General features: G+C 46.9%; 1 protein-coding gene across 8 annotated transcripts in view; it reads right to left on the bottom strand.

Annotated features, from left to right (window-relative positions):
• TSEN2 (tRNA splicing endonuclease subunit 2) overlaps positions 1-3742 on the bottom strand; it is a 49157-nt gene extending 45415 nt beyond the window's left edge. For 3 of the 8 annotated variants that reach the window (XM_058437288.1, XM_058437289.1, XM_058437290.1), the window contains exon 1: positions 3668-3730. The gene's annotated coding sequence lies outside the window, so the exon portion shown is untranslated. Of the gene's footprint in view, positions 1-3305 lie in introns of all 8 variants that reach the window. The other 5 variants (XM_032149743.2, XM_032149746.2, XM_032149744.2 and 2 more) reach the window with 4 other exon arrangements.
• Positions 3743-23437: the final 19695 nt, after the last annotated feature.

The raw sequence follows: 23437 nt of genomic DNA, 5'->3' as shown, positions 1-23437 counted from the left end.
GGAAGGTGAGTGGCTTTAAGAGTGCCATGACCATTAAGAAATGAAAAGGCTTATCCAATGTGTGATGATATCTTTATCCAATTTCTCAAGGAAGAAGCTGAGGAATTATATGAGGACATAGAAAAACACAAGACTAAAGAAGAGTTAGAGGAAATGATACATCAATTACAAAGATAACCATGAAAAACAAGAAGAATCGGGAAGTTGGAACCTTCCTAGAATTGCCATTGTTCTAAGTAGCAACATGCTAGATTAATTTCTAAATAAGGTTCCTTGAAGGAATTACGTACTGAGCATTACTTTGTACATTTTATATTTACGCATGCATCTTGCTGTATAGTGTTTATAACAAAACCATGTCTACTGCATGTTCACAGGAAACCTAAGAGATTTTAAGAGCATATTTTGACTAGGCTTCACCTTGCTTGCTGACTTATCCCTCAGCCCAAGCCAATTATCACATTTAGTACTCAACTGGAGAGACAATCATTTACTCTAAAACTGAAAATAAACAAGGCTTTTTGGGGGCAGGATGTTGGTCTCCAGTAAGGCACTTTTTGAAAGACTTCCAGGAATGGTTTGGACTTTTATGGGATTTTTCACTTTTATAATAACCTCTGCTCAGCAGCTGACTTATATACATTATATTTGGAATTTTAAAAAATGAAAAAAGATTTAATGGCCACCTTCAAGAAGTTCTGATAAATTCTCTCAACAGAGTTGTATTTTAGTTTGCCTCATTTGTTCAGCGTTTTTCCCTCTCAGACTGCTGTCACATCTAAAAAAGGCAAGATTTAGCTGTGACACTTGATCGAAAGAACTCTGTACTCCAACCCAGGTGTGTGGGTTGGAAGGGTCCCTGCGACAAAACACCCCTCATAATCCAAGTTCTTGTATTACTCTTGCTCATGTGGCTGCACAACCCTCAGGAATTTGGCTCGCAGTAGGCCTTCCAGACATGCAAAGCCGCCATCATTATTGTGTGACCTTGCACAACCCACTTTCTCTAAGCTCAGTTTCATCTTCAAATTGAACAGGACTGGAGAAGTCTGGCGGTTCCTCAAAATGTCAAACACATAGTTACGACATGATCCAGCAACTCCACCCCTAGGTATAGACCTAAGAGAAATGAAAACATATGTTCATGGAAAAATTTGTATGTGAATGTTCACAACAGTATTATTCATAATAGCATCAAAGTGGAAACCATCCAAATGACCATCAATAGTTGACCAGATCAACAAAATGTGGTCTATCCATATAATCAGATATTTAGCCACAGAAAAGGAATGAAGTGCTGATACATTCTTCAACACCTGAAAGCATTATGCTAAAAGAAGCCAGACACAAAAGACCATGAGACAATATAAAGTGTCCGGAATAGACAAATCCATAGAGACAGATTACCAGTTGCCAGAGACAGGGAAAAGTGGGAAATGGGGGGGTGACTGCTAATAGACAGGAGGTTTATTTTGGAGGGTGACGAAAATGTTTTAAAATTAGATTGTAGTGATGGTAAGGTTACATAACTCCGCGAATACTAAGACCACTGACTTGTACATTTCAGAAGGGTGAATTTTACAGAATTATATGGTATCTCAATAAAGCTATTTTTAAAAATTCAGAAGTAAAGACATTCCCCAGGCCATGCTCTGCAAGAATGGCTTCACAGACACCAGCGTGAAGCTTCTAGAAAAGATCGAAACAAACTCCCTGGGAAGGCAGAGCTCACTTCCCAAGGGTTTGGAAAAATTCAAGAGGGCAAATCAGATGATCTCTAGTTTCATGGAAGAGTCCTCTTGTGCTGAACTCAAAAGGCAAAGCAGAGGAGAAAAGACTGCATTTACCATTCCCCATAACTGCAACGGACATTCAAGAAGGTTCTTTAGTGCCGCGGCAGGAGAACAGCATGCTGTAAGAGGTGGGATGTGAGTAAAATAAGAAGAGGAAACTGTCATAGGTAGGTACCAGATGCCAGAGGCACTAACTGCCATGTGCTGCACATGTGGGTACTATAGTCATCCCTTGGTATTCACAGAAGGACTGGTTCCAGGACTCACCCCCTACCAAAATCCGCAGCTCAAGTCCCTTAAATAAAACGTAGTATTTGCATGTAACTTATGCCCATCCTCCCATCTACTTTAAGTCATCTCTAGATTACTTAGATTACTTATAATACCTAATACAATGTAAATGCTAAATAATTATTTTATATATACATTTAATTTCTTTTTCCGAATATTTTTGATGCAATATTGGTTGAATCCACAGATTCGGAACCTGATAGGGAGAGCTGACTGTACTATCCTCATTCCACAGATAAGAAAGAAGAGCCGTGCCTGAGGTGCACAAAAACATATAGGAAAGACTGGGTCAGTTGTCAAGAGGTTTGGCATGCAAAGGCTGGTTTGGAATTGGAGTCACTGCAGGTTCTTAAGTTGAGAATGATGATTGAAAAATGCAGATTAAGAAAATTAAACCTGGGAGTGGTACGTCACACAGTGGCCCTCAAGCTTAGCTACCCTTCACGCCTCATGCCCAGGCCTCACCTGCAACCAATTACATCAGAATTTCCTGGGTGGACCCAGGTGATTTTAACATATAGCTAACCACTGGTAACAGCATGGTCTATTCAAATTCACTTAATCCCAATAGCCCCCGGAGGTAAAGACTATTTTTATTTCCATTGTACAGATGGGGAAAGTGACTCGGAGGGGCCGGGCGCACCCCTGAGAAATCTTTACTTCTTTCCCCAACCTGCGCACACCTGACTCCAGAGCTGCATATTCTTACTTTCTATTAAAAGCAGGGTCTGTTTCTTATTCTTCCCTCGAGCACACAAGCTAACACCTCTTAGGTGCTGGTAAATATCTATTAGAAAAACAAACAAAAAAGGGGGAGGTGGCTCCATTTAATTTTCCAACCTTCCTGGACTAGGTGCCAAACAAACCTGGTTAAAAAACCTCCTATCCAGCAAATCTCACCTTCTCCCAACCAAAACACGCTTCAAGCTCCATCTGCGCACCTCCTGGGCTTAGGGAGGCAAGGATGAAAGGGACAAGGTAAACAATCCTGCCTCTGGGGAGCTTTCAAGTTAGAACCTGAGAATAAGCCATACAAACAGATGACAAGCCTTTGAAAGTTGTTGTGAGAATTAAATGCATAATTTTGCAGAAGGCGTTTGGTTCGGGGCCTACCACGTGGAAAGCGCTCACCAGACGACAGCTGCAAATACAAATACAAATAAACAAATGCGCACCCAAATAGCGTTACGGGCCCCAGGAATTCCTCACTCCCTATCTTACCCCTTTGCTTCTTTCCCTGACTACCCCCACACTCGACCGAACTCCACCAGAGGCTGTGGCTCCTCTCGGGCATTGTCAGCTGCACCTTGCGCCCCAGCCCCACTAGCCCTGAACAAGGTGTCGGCGTTTCCAAGAACCAAGGGCTGCAGGCGCACGAGAAAGGCGCGGAGGAGTCAGTGACCGGGCGCACTAGGAAGCCTGGCTCCCCGTCCCGGCACTGTCTCGGCCGGCTGTGCGACCCCAGCACAGTACCTGGGCCCTTTCGTCTCTCGCCCGGAGAGCTTTCGGAAGAGCGAGATTTCCTTTCGCGGCAAAACACCAAACTTGGCAGGGGCCGAGCGTTCCTCCCCCAGGGCCCTTACTTTTCTTGGCCCCACGCGCTCGCCGTTACCCCGGCAACGCCGGCCGTAGGGCGGACACCGCTGCCGTCTAGCAGTGCGGCCGCAAAGCCAGCCGAGTGCGCAGCCGCAGAGCTCCCGTCGGGACTTGGCGTAGTGCGCCTGCGCACGACCGCCCGGCGGGTGTTCTCTGCGCCAGTTCTGCCACTGCGGAGTATGAGGCGGAGGCTGCGTGTGCTCTTTGCTGCTCTCTGCAGGATTGTACGGAACCCAGAACGATCCTGCAAGACGCATTTTACGGATGAGATGCAGTTACCCGTCAAATGTCACATAGTCATGTGGGAGGTGGGAGAGACCTAGAGTCTTCGGCCCTCGGAGGATGGGATGTTTGAGGCGACCGGCAGGACTTTATTAAATGGCCCTGAGGAAACTGATCTCATCTTTCTCAATGTAGAAAGAGGATCACAGCAGCGCACCTGTATACGCTGCAGCATGCAGGGAACTTGCAAGGACGTTTCCTCTGGCAGACGCCTGGCCAGAAGCCTCTGTGTGCCCAGACTGCCTGTGCAGTTAAGGGACAATAGGCGGCAGGTCCACCTGCTCTGCATCCCCATTCCCCCTCCCCCCCACTGGCTGTGTGAGCTTGAATGACTCACAACCTTTCTGAGCTTGAGTTTACTGAAAAATGGGCTATCAGAATTATGGGAGATGAGCAAAACTAGAGTGCAATAGGAAGTGCAAGTTTCTCCTGACCTGGTTATTTTAAAGCAGGCCTGTGGGGAGTCCAATATATACCTTCCCAAATATGAATCACAGGAGTTCCACCGCACAGACTAGGCAGGAGGCAAAGGAGGGTGGCAAGGAAGAGTGGCAAATACTGCTGGAAAGATTCATGGTGCTAGATGTGATGATGGATGTTGAATTTTGGACCTTTGCCAATGTTCTTGCCTCCATTCCTTCATGCATGCTGTTGTCTCTATGTTCCCTCCCCTCTGTTAGCTGCAGTAATTCCTGGTCAGCCTTTAGGTCTCAGCTCAAATATCACCTCTTCCAGGAGACTTCTTGCCTCCCCATACCTGCTTGGGTGACTTGCCTCTGTGTTCTGCAGTAGTCTGGCATGGCATGTGGTGTCCCTGTTTTTCTGGCCCTTTTTATTTTTTGAGATGGAGCCTGGCTCTGTCGTCCAGGCTGGAGCGCAGTGGCACCATCTCAGCTCACTTACCTCACTGCAACCTCTGCCTCCCAGGTTCAAGTGATTCTCCTGCCTCAGCCTCCCGAGTAGCTGAGATTACCGGCGCCTGCCACCATGCCCGGCTGATTGTTATATTTTTAGTAGAGGCGGGGTTTCACCACGTTGGCCAGGTTGGTCTCAAACTCCTGACCTCAAGCAATCCTCCCGCCTCGGCCTCCCAAAGTGCTGGGATTACAGGCGTGAGCCACTGCATCCTGTCTGGCCCTTTTTGAACTGCACTGTGGGCTTGTTCTTGGTAGAGTGAGATCATGTCGCAGCATTCAGTGGGTCCTCTGCTGCAAGGACCTTAACTGCTAGGCTAGGGAGTTCAGGCTTTAGATAAACCAAAATCAAAGAGCTTTGTGGTAAGAATGTTGCAAAAGAAAGGGAGAAAATTGGCAAGAATCACAGGACATGGTAACAGGATGGATTGGGCAGGGGAGAGGCAGCTGAAGAGAGGCTGTAATATCCGACCAGAACATGCCAATTTAAGAAATACTGGTTTTAGAATTAGAGGGCTTTAACAATGAAAGGGATTCAGAGGTTGTCCAGTTAAACTTCCTTATTTAACTGATAAGAAAACAGTTCCAGTGGCACTGTGAGTTGTCAGAGATAACCCAGCAGGTCTGAGGTGGGGCTGAGACTAGAGCCAGGTCTCTTAAATCCCATCCCAGCTCGTGGAAGGATTTGGGGTTTGCTGATAATGGGATCTCAAATTCCCCTCCCAAAAACATAAAAAAAGAAATTAGAAAAAGAAAAAAAAATCTGGAAATTTTAAAAAAGAAAGAAATTTTCCCCAAGACTTTCTCAAGTGCATTTTAAACCCTTTGATATGGTTATTTTCAAACATACAACACAAAAGTAGAGAAAACAGTCCAATAAATCATCACTTCTGGCCGGGCACGGTGGCTCATGCCTATAATCCCAGCACTTTGGGAGGCTGAGGCGGGTGGATCACCTGAGTTTGGGAGTTCGAGACCAGCCTGACCAACATGGAGAAAACCCGTCTCTACTAAAAATACAAAATTAGCTGGACGTGGTGGTGCATGCCTATAATCCCAGCTACTCTGGAGGCTGAGGCAAGAGAATCGCTTGAACCCGGGAGGTGGAGGTTGTGGTGAGTTGGGATTGCGCCATTGCCCTCCAACCTAGGCAACAAGAGTCAAACTCCGTCTCAAAAATAAAAAATCGCTTCCACAAACCTTCAACCTTTGGTATCTCATTTCTTTTGCATTCTCGATATACACACTTTTATCTCCTTGCTGGAGTATTTTAAAACAATCCCAGACATGATATAACTTCATCCATGATATTTCAGTAGGTATCTCTAATAGATAAGGACTTAATTTTATTACAATACATCTGCATATATATATATATATATATACACACACACACACACACACGTATCAACTGTGTTGTTCATTCTCATTATTTGAGGTAATTCTGTTCTATAAAGTTGCCACAAACACTGAATTAGTAAATACTGAACCATGTTTCCAGGAGAAATACAAGGTTAGGTGCCTGTGAGTCTCTGGTCACAACATTTTCATCAACTGGTCAATAGATAACCTCACTTCATGTGTTTCTGTTTAAAGACACCTTATATAATTTGATTCATCAACATTGAACTCACAGCCAACAGCACTATAACTCCTGCCTAAAGGAGGCTTATCTAACACACCTATTTTCTCCAATAAGGCACATTTCTTGGGTGGGGAACACGAGACAGCACTTCGGCACTCCACTTGGGGCCATTTTAAACAGTTAAATCACCAGCAAAAAGCACAAAAATGTGAAAAACATGGCACAAACTAGAGCTCAAAAAAGCATACTTATTTATGGTATGAGAGCTGAAACAAGAAGGCAGAGTCTCCTTGTTCAACTTCAGATGGGAATGTGCACACTGAGTGACTCAAATTTTTTGGTGTTCTGTGCATGCACATATCTGCAGATGACTGTAACAGTGAAGTATTGATTGTGATGTTACAAATAAGTTTTAGCAACTAGGTGAGTTTGTAAATACAGAATCCAAGAGTAGGGAGGATGGACTATATCAACATATCCCCAGTATCACTAGCACATCTAATACAATGAATAGTTATCGGTGAAATGTGCCACAGAACCCCCAAGTAATATTTGGGATATACTTAAGAAAAAAGTTTATCTGAAATTCAAGTTAATCTGGGTGACTTACATTTTATCTGGCCACCCTAGTGACAATTTATTGGGCATTTACTATGTGCCAGCCACTTTTGCATCCATGATCTTATTTAATTCTCATTAACAGGGTTGTGAGATTGGTGTTCTTACCTCTGTTCTGCAGCCAAGGTTACCGCACATGCCCATAGTGTCATTGCTAGGAAGTAGTGAAGGCCAGATGAGGATATGGATCTACAGGGCTTATGTTCTTTTAATCTGTCATGCTGGATACAGGAGGGCAGTGCATTAACAAAACACGACAGGCCGGGCAATGTGGCTTATGCCTGTAATCCCAGAACTCTGGGAGGCTGAGGTGGGTGGATCACCTGAGGTCGGGAGTTCAAGACCAGCCTGGCCAACATGGCAAAACCCCGTCTCTACTAAAAAAAAATATAAAAATTAGTTGGGCGTGGTGACGCGCCTGTAATCCCAGCTATTCGGGAAGCTGAGACAGGAGAATCACTTGAACCCAGGAGGCAGAGGTTACAGTGAGCGGAGATCGCACCACTACACTCCAGACTGGGTGACAGAGTGACACTGTCTCAAAAAAAAAAAAAAAAACCAAAGAAACAAAACAAACAAAAACCACACAACATTCAATACTGAAATATAAAAAATAACTAACAGTAAGTGTCGGTGGGAGGTCAGGGAAGACCAGGATAGGTTTAAGAGCCTGGGAGGCTTCCAGGAAGAGGTGGCATATGAGCTGCCCCTGGAAGGGAGGTTAGCCTTAGGAGGAGGAGAGGAGGAGGGCAGGTGGCTGTCTAAGGCACAGGGCAGGCCCACGTGCAAGGCTGAATGGTTCCGGAGCCAGGGAGGAGCTGGGCCTGGCTGGGGCAGGAGGTTGGAGCTGTGATAAGGTCCGACAGGTAGGGCGGGGACCGATTGTGGAGGCGCTTAAATTCCAGGCTTGGCTTTTGGACTTTACCCTGCAGACAATGGGGAGCCACCAGCGTTTCTGAGCAGGGCAGGGCAGCCCCAGCTCTCGCCCCATTGTTTTTCTGAAACAGCATTGAACCCTGTAGTATTTCAGAGAGTCCACCAGATGGAGACATTTCAGCAAATTTAAACCACCTAGTGTCTGACGAACACTGCTTTACAGGGACCCTACTAAGCTGTAACTTTTTTTTTTTTTTTTTTTTTTTGAGTCGGAGTCTGGCTCTGTCGCCCAGGCTGGAGTGCAGTGGCGCAATCTCTGCTCACTGCAAGCTCCGCCTCCCGGGTTCACGCCATTCTCCTGCCTCAGCCTCTCCGAGTAGCTGGGACTACAGGCGCCCGCCACCGCGCCCGCCACCACGCCTGGCTAATTTTTTTTTGTATTTTTAGTAGAGACGGGGTTTCACAGTGGTCTCGATCTCCTGACCTCGTGATCCGCCCGCCTCGGCCTCCCAAAGTGCTGGGATTACAAGCGTGAGCCACCGCGCCCAGCCAGCTCTAACTTTTTACTCAGCATCCTCAACAGAAAATGCAAGGGCTGTGAAACAAAAATCAAATCAGAGACATAGTCCAGCTTCACCCTGCTGGTGAAAGAAAGCCTCCGCTAATTTCACCATGTTGAAAGAGAGATTGAGCCTCAGCAGCTCTTTGAGGTCACTGATATTATCCCATTTACAGATGAGGAAGCTGAGATTCTGCAGCGTACATTTATGCCATTATTTACCAGACTAACACCAGGCTGTGGGATAGAGTTGACACTGTGTATGAAGGGACGGGCTGGTCAAGTCCCCAAGGCATTGCCTTGCTGTGTGGGCTCTAAGGGCCAAGAGTCCCTTGTGCAAAGGGTTAAGGATTACCTGAGATCCAGAAAGATCTGTAGCACTGATGATGAGAGCTACCTGGATTCCTACCATCTGCACTAATCCAGGTGTTTTTCAAAGACAGACCCACTTAATTCTCTCCAGCAACCTGGTGAGTTAATGATCATCATACCCTTTTTATAGGTAGGAAAACAGATTCAGAGAGGTGAGATGAGTGGCCCAAGGTCACATGGGGAGTAAACATCAGAGCAGGAGGCAGGCTCGGTGGCTCAGGCCTGTAATCCCAGAACTTTGGGAGGCTGAGGTGGGTGGATCACCTGAGGTCAGGAGTTCAAGACCAGCTTGGCCAAAATGGCGAAAACCCATCTCTACTAAAAATACAAAACTTACCCGGGTGTGGTGGTGTGTGCCTGTAATCCCAGCTACTTGGGAGGCTGAGGCAGGAGAATCGCTTGAACCTGGGAGGCAGAGGTTGCAATGAGCTGAGATCTTGCCACTGCACTCCAACCTGGGCGACAGAGTGAGACTCCAGCTCAAAAAAAAAAAAACAAAAAAAACCCCAAGAAAACAAAAAAATAAAACGAAAACATCAGAGGGTGGACTAGATTTCATACTCCTACTCCTGCCCTGTTTCTTCCCATGAACAATCAAACAAACTCCACTTCTGCGTAAATTTCCTAGAGAAACTTGGGCACCTGTGCCCAAAGAAACAAATACAAAGATTTTTATTAAAGCATTATGATTTTTTTTTTTTAAAGGAGACAACCTTTAGCCAGGCATGGTGGTGCACGCCTGTGGTCCCAGATACTCAGGAGGCTGAGGCAGGAGGATGGTTTGAGGCCAGGAGTTCAAGACTGCAGTGAGCCATGATCACTCCACTGCACTCCAGCTGGGGTGGCAGAACAAGACCTTGTCTCGAAAAAAGAAAAAAAAAAAAGACAACGTAAATGTTCATCCCTAGAGAAGTGGATATGTAAAATGTGGTATAAAATGTTCACACAGTGGAATGCTATGTAGCAATGCAGCATCTGAAAGGAGTGAGCAAATTCTTTGTTTTTTTGGGGGGACAGGGTCTGGCTCTGTCACCCAGGCTAGAATGCAATGGAGTGATCACAGCTCGCTGCAGCCTTAAACTCTTGGCCTCAAGCCATCCTCCTGTCTCAGCCTCCTGGGTAGCTGGAACTACATGCCTGTGCCACCACACCTAGCTAATTTAAAAAATTTTTGTAGAGACAGGATCTCACTATGTTGCCCAGGCTGGAGCTCTTTTATAGACAGTGTATATTAACATAGGTAGATTTCAAAAACATAACATTTGTTGATAAAGGCAAGATGTACACCAGTGTGAATCGTATGATACCATTTATGTAAATTAAGACATAAATCAATATCAAACCCTAAATGTATGGATAGGTATGTTAAAATATTGGAAAATAATGAGAAGGACATACACCAAATTCATTAGTTATCTGTGGGACTTGGGTAGTAGATAAAGGGACTTCGGCTTTGTCTCTATTGTGTTATTTCCTAAAGAGAATAAAAAACAATTAGAAGCAAATATGGGTGGTGGGATTATAGGTGATTGTTAAATGATTGTTGTATTCATTTGTATATTTTAATATTTGTGCAAAAAGATGCTTCAAGCAAACAAATAAGTACAAAGCTAGGAAATAACAAAACCAAAGTAATTTTGCTATTTAAGATCCACAGTTTGAAGATGGAGGTAGCCAGTACTCCGGGAGAGCCTCGAGGAGGCTGGGGAAGGAGGTCAGGAGCCCACAGGTGCTGACCCTGCAAAGCCCAGGCCTGGGATTTGTTGTTGTGGCAATGTGGCATGGTAGGGTCCCATTCGCCAGCATTTCCAGGGTAAGAACCCAGTCCTGGCATTCCACAAATGATCCCACCACCCTGTGACTGCTGTCCCTGCCAGAGACAAGTGAGCGCCAGGTGAGGATCACTTCAAGGAGGAAACGGAGGACCGAGGAGCAGGTGCAGGGGCCCTGGGGAAAATGTGGCTCCTCCTGTGGGAGCACCCAGGGTAGCTGGCAGTGGCCACACCTTCTAGTTTCTCACCCTTTTCCCCTTCTTTTTTGTCATTTTCTCTAAGCTCATGGGCACATAGACCATTTCTTAATGTGTGTTCTTGACAGACCACACCCACTTTCTGGCACCAGGTGCTCCAACTGGAATAAAAAGGCAGTCCTCACTTTGCCAGCCTCCCAGAGCTGTGCTGACCAGCATGTGAATCACGAGCCTTAGTGTTCTTTGGAAACTGTTCCTCACTACCAAGTGATAAAGGATCATTGCTTCTCCTCTTTCCTCCCTTCCTTTCCATTTGTCATAGTACACAAAATAATATGAGTACACATTGAGCCTAGAGTTTAACTTTCATCGGCCTGTTTTCCCACTCTTCGATTCCTCACCACGCCTCTGTTAGTAAATATTTTTATTCTCCCCATTTTAAAGATGAGGAAAGTGAGACTCGGAGAAGTTAAATAATTTACCCAAGGTAACCCAGCTAAGAGTGACAACAGGGGGATTTAAACCCATGTCCTCCAACACAACAGGCCCTTTTTGCCTATGTTGATGCATTTTATGTATGATGTATTTTATGATCTCATATCTTATCGAAAAAGAAGGTACAGACAACCTTTAGTGTTATGTTTCCTCTCTTTCTTTCTCTCTCAAAATAACATAAAAATCTTCTTTGTTGCAAGTAGTTTTTGTCTTGCATGTGACCCCCCCGTAGATCCCCACCTCTGAGCTCAGAATTTTAATTTCCTGGGTGGCTGAAAAACTCTGGTCTCCTCACAAAAGAGATGGAAGAAGAGGCCGAACATGGCCCACACGTGGCTTTCCTGCTTGCCTGGGTACATCTGCCTCAGATGTCAAAAGGCCTGAATTCCAGGCAAACTAGGAATAATGCCCCAGTCATCAAATTTGAAACCAAAACTCAGCAAAGACATATATTTGCTGCCAGACAGCAAATAACTTTTTCTTTTCTTTCTCATTTTTTTTTCACCCAAACAAAACATCCTCTTATGAAATATGTCCAATTTGCAATATTTACTTTCCCTTTATTTAATAACAGGAAAGGGTTTGCTGGACTTTTGTTGATTTTTGCATTTCTTATTAAAATTCTTAAGGGGGTTTTGGGGGAACTTAATCAGCAAAAAGGAGGAGGAAAAAAATCTCATGTGCATTCCACAGGACTTATTAATGGAGGAAGCTTGCTGTTTGTTTAAGAGCATTTTCTGATGGGAGAAGGCAAATCCTCACGTGTTCCAGAGCCTTCCTCTGACTCTTCCTTTTCTGTGCTTCCTTCTTGACTGTCTCCAGAGCATTTCCGAATCCCTTGTTCTAAACCTTCTGCCCAAGAAGATGGAGCAGAGTTTATGCCCCACTGCTGGGCTGGAGGGAAGCTCACATTCACTGAGTACCCAGCGCAGTTGCTCTGCCCTCGACCTCAGTTTACCTCACACCAGCCCTCAGAGGGGGCTGTTATGGGGACATGTGGCAGATGAGGAAACTGAGGCTTACAGCATGGAGTCCCTTGTCCAATCTCCCTTTCCTTATAGCTTATACTCCTTGGGACTAAAAAGAAAGGATTCCTAGTATTCAGAGTCCTATAATCCAAGGGAGTCCTCACAGCAACTTTCTGAGATAGCTACACAATCTCCAATTTTCAAGGCTCAGAGAGGTGAAGAGACTTGTAAGGGTCACACATCTACAGAGCACAGAGCAGGGATCTGAGCTATGCTCTGCCTGACTGTCACATCCATGTTTATTTCCCTTCCCCAGGGGACCTCGTGGGGGCCAAGAGCAGCATGATGTTTCCTGTAATGGAATACACTCCCCTAAAAGGTCTTGGTCCTGCCTTCCTTGGTTCCAGAACTAGACCGCAAGTAACTCCAAGGACTTTGTCTTTATATTTTCATTTTACCAGAAATACTTATAGTTATCTACATTACTATTAGTATATACATTATACCATCATCGTAGTATGTACATTTCTAGAATAGGGCCTCGTATGGGTTAAGTCTTAATAAATAGCATTGCAGGATAGTCAAGTCCCAATGTTCTCCTTCTGCAGACAAGGAAACTGAGGTCTAGAGAGAAGAAGGAATTTACCTGAGGAGCCAGAAGACTGGAATGAGAATCCACGTCTCTTGATTCCCTCCACGTGGTGCTTCCCCCAGCGTGTCCGCTCAGTGACCTGCTCATCCATTCAGTTCCTACATGCCAGCTCTACACTGGAGGGTTGGGACACCCAAGCAAACCCAAGGCGATATTTGATGGCAAAGCTCTCACAGTCTAGCAGGGGAGGAAGCTCTGGAAAGTTGGACTCTCAAGTAGTGTGGCCAATGCTAACTGACGGACGCCCAGGAGGAGGAGGCTGAGGGAAGACTTCTTGGAGGAGTGGACTTTTGCTGGGTCTTGGAGAATGGGGAGGAACTGACCAAGTCAGAGAGGGCACCCCAGGCAGAGGGACCTACCTAAGCAGAGGCCCAGAGGTGCGGACACACACGGCATATCCAGGAACCATCAGGCAGCCTGCCTGGGAGAAGCAAGTCTGGAAAGGAAAGTGGGAGCCTGGCTGTGAAAGGGCCTCAGATGCTGTCCTTAGGGGCTTGGGTCTTATCCCAAGGGCGGTAGGGCCACAGGGAAGGGTGGAAGGAGGGAAAGTCTCAGCCAGATTTGGTTTTGGAAGATGGCTCTGGAGGCCTGGGGGCTGAGAAGCTGCAGGGAGGAAGCTGCTGCCTACTCCAGGGGAGAGGTGCTGGGCCTTGTGCGCCTACAGTCTTCTTTCTACTCCTCCCTTCCTTGAGTGAAGGCTTGCCTGTCCTTCAAGCTCAATCTCCTGCTCCAGGAGCCTTCCCTGACCATGCATCTACCCTCCCCCAGAGCCCCTCTGTCTGATTCCTCTCTTTTTTCTTGGGGTTACACCATTTAGCATCTTACTTTGCCTTCTCAAAGTCCTTGGTAGCAACAGATCTTAGCCTTTTGGAGGTCAGAGACTCCTATGAGGGTCTAGGGAGAGGCTTGATTCTCACTCCAGAAAAATACTCAAGTATATAAATGTTCCAAATATGGACTGCATTGTGGAGTTTGGCAGACCCCCTGGAGTTGCTCTGGAAGAGGGAAGGGGACAATTCCCAGACAACTAGGGAGGCAGACACCCCAAAAGGTGTGAGTTACCCCTTGCAAACCCCTGAGGAATGGGTAGGCAGTCTAAGGAGGCAAGGGATTAGGAATGAAGATTGACATTGGGCTCGTTGGCTCACGCCTGTAATCCCGGCACTTTGGGAGGCCGAAGTGGGTGGATCGCTTGAGCCCAGGAGTTCAAGACCTGCCTGGGCAACACAGCAAAATCTCTTCTCTAAAAAAAAATACAAAAATTAGCTGGGCGTGGTGGTGCAGGCCTGTAGTCCCAGCTACTTGGGAGGCTGAGGTGGGAGGGTTGCTTGAGCCTGCAAGGTCGAGGCTGCAGTGAGCCATGATGATGGTACCATTGAACTCCAGCCTCGGTGACAGAGCAAGATCCTGTCTCAAAAATATATATATATTAAAAAAGGAATGAAGATTGCCCTCTGAGAGTTCAAGTATACAACCCAGAGGGGACCTTAGGCCAGAGAGAGCCCTAAATGGATGCAGTGGAGTTTCTAAAGAAAGCATATACATGTCCTTCTGCAGAAAGCTTGGGTAGCCAGGGAGGCAGAGGGAAGAGGAGGAAAAAGAGGACCCAGGCCAAGGATTTGGGGGAGCCTCGTGGTAGGTCTAGCTTGCCCTGATGCTGCTAAACACTGGAGTCCCATAACTGACCCCTCCCTTCTCATTCTGTGCTCACCAAGCACCATTCTGATTTGAACTTGGCTTTCTGTGGAGTGTGCCTGCAGGGAGCTGATGTGTTGGCTGGAGGACACGTGTATCCGGTCCCTTTGGCAGTTACATTTCTCGTTGTAAATTAGTAAATTGGGAACAGACAATTCACAGAAGAAGCAATTCAAATGACTAATAAGCGTATGAAAAAAAAGTTCATCCTCACCAGTATTCAAAGAAATGTAAATTCAAACCAAAACCGAGATTGTTTCCAACCTATTAAATTAGAAAGGATTTCTTTTTTTAAGTTAATACAGATTGCTGGGAAAGGTGTGGCACAAGGGCACCCAGGGGGTTCTGCTGAGGGGCATGCGACCTGCTGGGGTGGGTAACACTGGGGCCTATTGTGGATGTTCTTTCAAGTCCTGCAAAATCAATCCAAGCAATCTCATCTGCCTGAAGCAACGGATGGAGGAGTCTTTCAAGAATCTGTTCGACAAATGTTTGCTGAGCACCCATGACGTGCCATGCTTACAAGACACCATCTGGGTAGGGGCCACATAGAAATCCTTATCCCAAATGCCAGATGGTCTCAGACCACGAGGGAGGCTGGAGGCCACTTAATGGGTGGGCTGGAAGAGGAGAAGAAGTGGAAGGGAACGTGAAGGGGAGAAGAATCAGCTACAGGCCATCTCTTCCCTGCAGCCCCACACCCTTCTCCTGCTACTTCCGAAACTTGTCAGACTTGATCAAGCTGAGGCTCAGGTGCTCTTGTTGGAACCCCAGGAACCTCCTAGAGCCAAGGTCTCCAATCTGGGTCCCAGAGAGACTGACCTCATTGGTCTCAGATGGGCCTAGCCACAGTATGTTTAAAAAGCATCTCGGGTATTTCAAATGTGCAGTCTGGGTAGAGAACTACTGAGAAAGTGGAAAATAAGAAACTCAGTCCAAGGTGGTGGTTAAGAGCACAGGCTTTGGGGCTACATGGACCTGATTCAAGTGCCAGCTTGGTCACTCACTACCTGGGTCTCCTCTGGCAAGACACAAACGCTTCTCCTATTCTAGCCTTGGTTTTTTCTCTGCAAGACAAACATCAAACGTCTGTCCCATGTTGTCGTGGTGAGGGTTAAATGAGGCAAGGCGTGTGAAGTGCTCAGCACAATGCTGGATGATATTCATGATTACGACAATTCTGGTCAGCCAGATACTATCACACACGAAGTCCCAGCAGGAACAAGGGGCTCTAGGCTCTGAAGTTTCAGAAAACGACAAAGAAGGAAAACTCAGTTGAAACAGTCATGGCTGTCAGCTTAATCTTTTCTGTGAGTTGGGAGCAGATCCCCATGGAGCCTACTTGAGCTCCAGGAATTCTTGTTCTAGCTGACCGTGCAGATGAGGAAATGATGAATGATTCTATCGAGAGAATCATTCCTATAGGCAGGGGTAGTGCTGAACGGCATCAGAACTATGCTGATTTTTCAATGCCAGGATGTACTGGCCCCTCTTCTGTGAAGACAGCAGTTAAGAGGCTGGGTTGGGCGGGGGGCCTTCAGACCCAGTTCTACCGGATTCCACCACTGACTAGCTGTGTGACCTTGGACAAGTGACTTTGCCTCTCTGAGCCTCATCAGTTTATTTTGTCTCTAACATGAGAATTCAACTGGTTCCTGCCACAGCTGGCCCCTGGGAGGACTTGTGGATAATGCTGGTAAATTCTGAGACTGGGATCTGGCTTGTGTTAAGGCCTGGAGGAACGGCCTCTATATGGGCCCCCTGAGCCAGGAACAGCCCTTCCCACCAGTTTCGTTCCCTTATGGCGCTTACCCCCAACACATGGGTCCTGGAGGTGTGACTGCTGATGTGTGTGTCCCACGGAGTGCTGGGAGCTGATTCTCCCATTTCCTTAGGGCCCTTGGTTTACTGTATCACATTTGACCGCCGCTCAGAGGGACACGTATGAAACTGAACTGACCCCTTTCCTTTCACAGGTAAGAAACCCGAGGCTCCCAGAAGGATGATGATGGAGGCCGCTGAGGTCCCACACTCAGTGGGTACTAGAATCATGGTCTCCCCTCTCCTCGCCAGCCACCTTACTCTAGCCCTGGTGCTGGGAAAGAATTCTCAAAGGAACACACACAGGGAATGGAGGGAAGAGGAGTGACCTCCAACTGCCTCCTTGGGCAGTGAACTTGAATGAGTGGGATTGACGAGGAAAAGGAGATCGCAGACACCCGGGGGACTCCCGCCAGAAGTGGGCGAGGCTGTGCAGGTGGCTGGAGGACTGGGGTGAGCGAGCGGAGTGGGAGGCCGGGCGAGTAAAATTCGAGTTATTACGGGCAGGGTGACTCATCTGTGCCAACAGGCTGGTGAGACATAGAGAAACCCCAGGCACAGGAAGATGAAATGGGATAACGTGTTTGAAGGTTCTTTGAAAACAGTAAATCAACCTAACAGCAGGGGCGCTAAGACAGCTGGATTCAAAGCCTGCTTCTGGAACGCCCCTAGGACCCTGGGCAGTGGCTTAGCCTCTTGGAACTTCGGTTGCTCATCTGAAAGGTGGGGGTGGGGGTGGGGGTGGTAGCAGCCTCAGCAGGAGTGATGTGGATAGAGTGGGTGGCACAGTCCTGGCATACGCAATGCCTATCAGCCACAACGATGGACAGGAAGAAACTGGGCCCTCCAAGCGCCCTTCCTCACTGTGTCTTCCTGTCCAATTCTTACCCATCCTTCAGCCTCGCCTGATTCCCTTAGGCAGGAAAGCCCTCTCTCTTCTCTGCACTTTCATGACAGCCTTTCGATAGCTCTTATCAGACGAGGCCTGGCATTCATTACTCTTTCAGGAGGGATGTCATCCAGTGGCCTGGGGGTCTGCAGGGCGGGGCCTGGGCCTTATTCATCTCTGTGCCTTGACTTTCTCCCGAGAGTCATCATTGAACACTTGTTGAATGTCCAGAAGAGGCAGAAACAGCAGCGGGTGGTAGCTTTCTGGGCCTTGCTATCAGAAAAGAGTATGTTATTTGAGCTAATGAAGTAAAGAGGAGAAAGGAATTTGTAAATGCATTTTTTAAAGCTCTACCAAGTTCTTTTTTTTTTCCTTGAGATGGAGTCTCGCTCTGTCACCCAGGCTGAAGTGCAGTGGCATGATCTTGGCTCATGGCAACCTCTACCTCCCAGGTTCATGTGCTTCTCCTGCCTCAGCCTTCCTAGTAGCTGGGATTACAGGAGCACACCATCATGCCTGGCTGAATCTTGTATTTTTAGTAGAGATGGGGTTTTGCCATATTGGCCAGGCTGGTCTTGAACTCCTGACCTGAGGTGATCCGCTCACCTTGGCCTCCCAAAGTGTGGGGATTACAGGCGTGAGCTACCGAGCCTGGCCTAACCAAGTTCTTTTGATGAGTACTATTTAATTCACCTTTTTTTTTTTAATGAATGGAGTCTCCTGTTTGCTTTTGTCTTTGGGCTCTGCTACGGATTAATGAATGAGAATGTCCCATATAGCCCTCAGGATGATAAATCCACCTGGAATGTTTGTGAAAGAGCTGGGCAGGGAAAGTTGGTCCAATTGTAGAAAGCCCTATCACCAGCCATCAGCCAAGACAAAATAGATAAAGAGAAAAAGCATCCACTCTCAAGGATTAGAAAAATCGAGAGCTTGCACTTGTGGGGCTTTGTGTGACGTGATCTTCCTAAGCCACGGGTCGCTCATCTGTAAAACGGGGAAAGCAGGGCTACCCCTGCAAGGACACTGAGAGGTTTGACGATGATGTGCGTAGTACCTGGCTGGGAGTGGGTGCTCAATAACGCCAGCTACTCTTGCCATCACCACTCGGCGTGATGTGAGCTTCTTTTCTGGGCTAATTACATGAAGTTTAACATGAGCTTCTATAATAAAATGACCCGTATCTATTTCTTTTTTCTTTTCTTTTTTTTTTTTTTTTTTTTGAGATGGAGTTTCGCACTGTCGTCCAGGCTGGAGTGCAGTGACGCCATCTCGGCTCACTGCAACCTCCGCCTCCCGGGTTCACGCCATTCTCCTGCCTCAGCCTCCCAAGTAGCTGGGATTACAGGCACCCACCACCATGCCCAGCTAATTTTTTTGTATTTTTAGTAGAGACGGGGTTTCACTGTGTTGGCCAGGCTGGTGTCAAAATCCTGACCTCGTGATCCACCCACCTCAGCCTCCCAAAGTGCTGGGATTACAGGTGTGAGCCACCGCTCCTGGCCTCCTGTATCTGTTTCTAAATGTGAGCCCAGCCCATTCGTGATCTCTTCAATGGATAAGGATTTCAGATTTGGGATTGTGATTTTGAGTGTTTCTATGAAATGGAAGGGAGACGCCAGGCAGGTTGCTCAGGCCTGTAATCCCAGCACTTTGGGAGGCCGAGGTGGGTGGATCACCCGAGGTCAGGAGTTTGAGACCAGCCTGGCCAACATGGCGAAATCCACAAAAATTAGCCAGGCATGGTGGTGGGCGCCTGTAATCCTAGCTACTTGGGAGGCTGAGGGCGGAGAATAGCTTGATCCTGGGAGGTGGAGATTGCAGTGAGCTGAGATAGTGCCACTGCACTCCAGCCTGGGTGAGAGCAAGACTCTGTCTCAAAAAAAAAAAAAAAAAAAAGAAAGAGAAAAGGAAAAGAAATGGGAGAGAGAGTCGGGGAGCCAAGAATCAGGCAGGAGCTCAGGGCCTGGCTGCCAGAGTTTTCTTAAATAAGAAAATCCAGGAATTAATTCAAATAGGCAGCTGAACCTATGCTTTGTCCATTATTGATGATCCCCAAAACCAACTAGTCAACCAACCAACCAAGAAATAACACCTCTCATCTTATAAATATTCAGTGGGCTGCAAGGAATTTACTCCCTCTCTCTCTCCTTTCCTTTCTTTTTTCTTTTCTTCCTTCCTTCTCTCTTTCCTTCCCTCCCTCTTCCCTTCCTTCCTTCCCTTCTTCCTTGTTCCCTCCCTCCCTCCCTATCAATGTTAAATTGCTCTCCAGATACTCCTTCCTGTCTGGTAATTTCCTACATCTAGCTCTTCCCAATCTCAGGATACAAAGGCCATGGTGCTTCCCCACCCCTCCTCGCCTGTTGCTCAAGGGGCAAATGCACTGCTCCTCTGTGCTTCTGATGTGAGAGCCAGAGTGGCACCAACAGAACTGAGTGGAGAGTCTGGGGATGAAATAGTCTGGTTATGGCTGTCGGACCTGTGGACAAGCCCTGTTTCCTCCCTGCCTCTGCCCTCTCACAGTGTGGTAGGAACAAATGATGCCTCGGTCTCTGCCTCTGTGGCTCCAGTGAAGCCAACTGTGGGTCTGGACTAGGGTTCCAATCCCTGCTCCACTCCCTACAGCTGGGTGGCCTGAAGCAAGGTACACAACCATCAAATGGGTAACACTAGGACCTCCCCTTTAGGGCTGGGGCCAGGGTTAAATAAGATGCTACATACTAAGGGCTTGCACAGTGAGCACTCCATAAATGTTGTCTGCTTTTGCTGTTACGCAAAAAAGTATGCAATAGGACATCAGACTAGTCTCATACTGACAATGAACCCAATCCTAGAGTCCACTCTGCCAGTTCAAAAACAAGTTAGCCCTATTGGCCAGTGTGGCGTCATCTTATTATGTAACACCCATGACAGTGCTGGGTACAGTGGCTTCTGAGCTTCTAGAGAAGCTTAGGCCAGGTCAGGGCCTTGTCCCCTCTGCTGTGGGATCCCAGGGGTCCCCTGCCTTGGCACAAGGCTGAACACATCCAGCCAATCAGGTTGTGTAAATGAGTATCCTGTGTGCCCTGACAGAGCACTGGAGAAGCATACCTGGCCTGAAGGCAAGGAGATCATAAACTGTTTTCAAACGCCACTAGCCAAACAAGCTCCTGCAGCCTGATTCAATCTGCAGGTTGCCAATTATGGGACTCTCCAGCTGCAAGACTGCTGGGGTTGGGCTGAATAATGATTACCATCCATCACCACAATTTATTTCTTTATTCATTTATTTAAGTAACAGCTTTATTGAGACAGAATTTACATACTAATTCATCTTTTTAAGGTGTATAATTGGGGGCCAGGTGTGGTGGCTCACACCTGTAATCCCAGCACTTTGGGAGGCTGAGGTGGGCGGATCACTTGAGGTCAGGAGTTCGAGACCAGCCTGGCCAACATGGCAAAACCCTGTCTCTACTAAAAATATAAAAATTAGCCAGCCTGGGCGCGGTGGCTCACGCTTGTAATTCCAGCACTTTGGGAGGCCGAGGCGGGTGGATCACAAGGTCAGGAGATCGAGACCATCCTGGCTAACACGGTGAAACCCCGTCTCTACTAAAAATACAAAAAATTAGCCGGGCGTGGTGGCGGGCGCCTGTAGTCCCAGCTACTCGGAGAGGCTGAGGCAGGAGAATGGCGTGAACCTGGGAGGCGGAGCTTGCAGTGAGCCGAGATTGCGCCACTGCACTCCAGCCTGGGCGACAGAGCGAGACTCTGTCTCAAAAAAAAAAAAAAAAAAGAAATTCTGCATCCCTTGGTAATCCCCCCACTCCTCCCTCCAGCCTTAAGCAACCCTAATTTAGTTTCTGTCTATGGATATGCCTTCTCGACGTTTCATATAAATGGACTAATACACCATGTGGCCTTTTGTGTCTGGCTTCTTTCATTTAGTGTAATGTTTTTAAGGTTCATACATGTTATAGCATGTATCAATATACTTCATTCCTTTTTATGACTGAATATTATTCCACTGTATGGATAGACCACATTTTGTCTATCCATTCATCAGTTGATGGACATTTGGGTTGTTTTCACTTTTGGGCTATCAGGAATAATGCTGCTATAAACATTTATGTGCAAGTCTTTGTGCGGCTGTATGTTCTCATTTCACTTTTGAAAATACCTATGAGTGGAATTGCTAGGGCATATGGTAAAGTGCATATTTAACTTTATAATCAACCACAGAAGTGTTTTCTCAAGTGCCTGTACCATTGTGCATTCCCATCAGCAGGGAATGAAAGTTCTAGTTGCTCCACTTCCTCACCAATGCTGGCTATGGTCAGTATTTTTATTTTTATATTTTTTTGACACAGAGTCTTGCTCTGTTGGCCCAGGCTGGACTGCAGTGGTGCTATCTTGGCCACTGCAACCTCCACCTCCCAGGTTCAAGCAATTCTGCTGCCTCAGCCTCCCGAATAGCTGGGATTACAGGCATGGGCCACCATGCCTGGCTAATTTTTGTATTTTTAGTAGAGACAGGGTTTTGCCATGTTGGCCAGGCTGGTCTCGAACTCCTGACCTCAGGTGATCTGCCTGCTTCAGCTTCCCAAAGTGCTGGGATTACAGCCATGAGCCACCACGCCCAGCCAATGGTCAGTCTTTTTCATTTTAGTCTTTCTGTTGGAGGTACAGTGGTGTCTAGCAGTTTTCATTTGCATTTCCTTGCTGCATTTCCCTGTCCACACTCTGAACCACTACACCCTGCTAGTGGGCCCTGCATTGGACACAGGACGAGGAATAGATAGTGCCAGCCCTGGAGGGACCCACAGTTGGGGTCCGGGAGCCTCAGCTGCAGAATTAGCCTCAGTTTCAAGGGCCGTCTCTGCTAATTCCTCAGGGTAAACAGAGAAGAGTAAGTGTAGGTAGTGGAAATTAAGGCAAAGCAAAGAGTTTTGGGTGGCTGCAAGGGGAAGCTGGGCAGGGCCAGAGCAGGGAGCTTACTTAGCAATTTGGAGGTTGGCTGCCTTTGTTTTTTCAGCTCGTTGGAATCTCCTGGCTACTAGTCTTTTATTTCCTTTAATTAGCCTCCCCTACTTATGGCGACAGGTCAAGATCTCTAGGAAGTGTTCCAGACGACTCTGCCTGACAGACAGATGTCCCAGAGATCCCTACGTTCACTCCTTAGAGTTAAAATGAATCCTGTTTCCCATCCCTAGACCTGACTTAGGGCAAAATAGTTTTACTTTTGGTGCTTTGGCTTTTCATTCCTTGCTTTCCCTCTAACACTAAGAAAGTATATTATTTACGAAATATCTCTATCACCTAGAAAATATCTCCCTGGGAAGAATTAAACAGTTACCCATTAAAAACTTTAAAAAATGCAGGCATGCATCAGCTGGCGTTAGTGCACCAGTCACTATAGTCCCTTTTAGAGTCTATTTGGTAGAAAAACAAGTTACTATGGCGAAACTCTGTCTACAAAAAAACACAAAAATTAGCCGGGCGTGGTGGCGTGAGCCTGTAGTTCCAGCTACTAGGGAGGATGAAGTGGGAGGATCACTTGAGCCTTGAGGGGTTGAGGCCACAGTGAGCCGTGATGGTGCCACTGCAGTCCAGCCTGGGCGACAGAAGAAAACCTTGGCTCAAAAAAAAAAAAAAGAAAGAAAAGAAAAAAAACAAGTTATTGAAGCTTGAAGGCAAAGTCGGCTCCCTTGAAGGCACTTGGCTGTAAATGCGGGCACCATCAGAAATTCCTTCAACAGCTCACATAGTCACCACTTTGGAGGGGGTAATTTCCTAATGTGGTGAGGACGTTTTAAATGCGGGCACCATCAGAGATTCCTTCAACAGCAAAAACTCACACAGGCATCATTCTGAGGACAGCGATTTCTTGAACGTGGTGAGGATGTTTTAAATGCTTATAGTAAAATACTCAGAAATGGACTGAAGGCAAACACCAGAGACAGAGAAATCACAGTGGCCAGTGTCTTCCAGTTTCTATGGCTCTTTGACAGGCATGATCTGGTTTAATCTTGGAAGGTTAGTTACTTTCCCACTTTACAGATAAGCAGGCAGCGGCCAAGGGA

Source organism: Hylobates moloch, unplaced genomic scaffold (assembly GCF_009828535.3).
Source record: "Hylobates moloch isolate HMO894 unplaced genomic scaffold, HMol_V3 SCAFFOLD_4, whole genome shotgun sequence".
Lineage (NCBI taxonomy): Eukaryota > Metazoa > Chordata > Mammalia > Primates > Hylobatidae > Hylobates > Hylobates moloch.
This window is presented reverse-complemented; position numbering and strand designations above follow the sequence as displayed.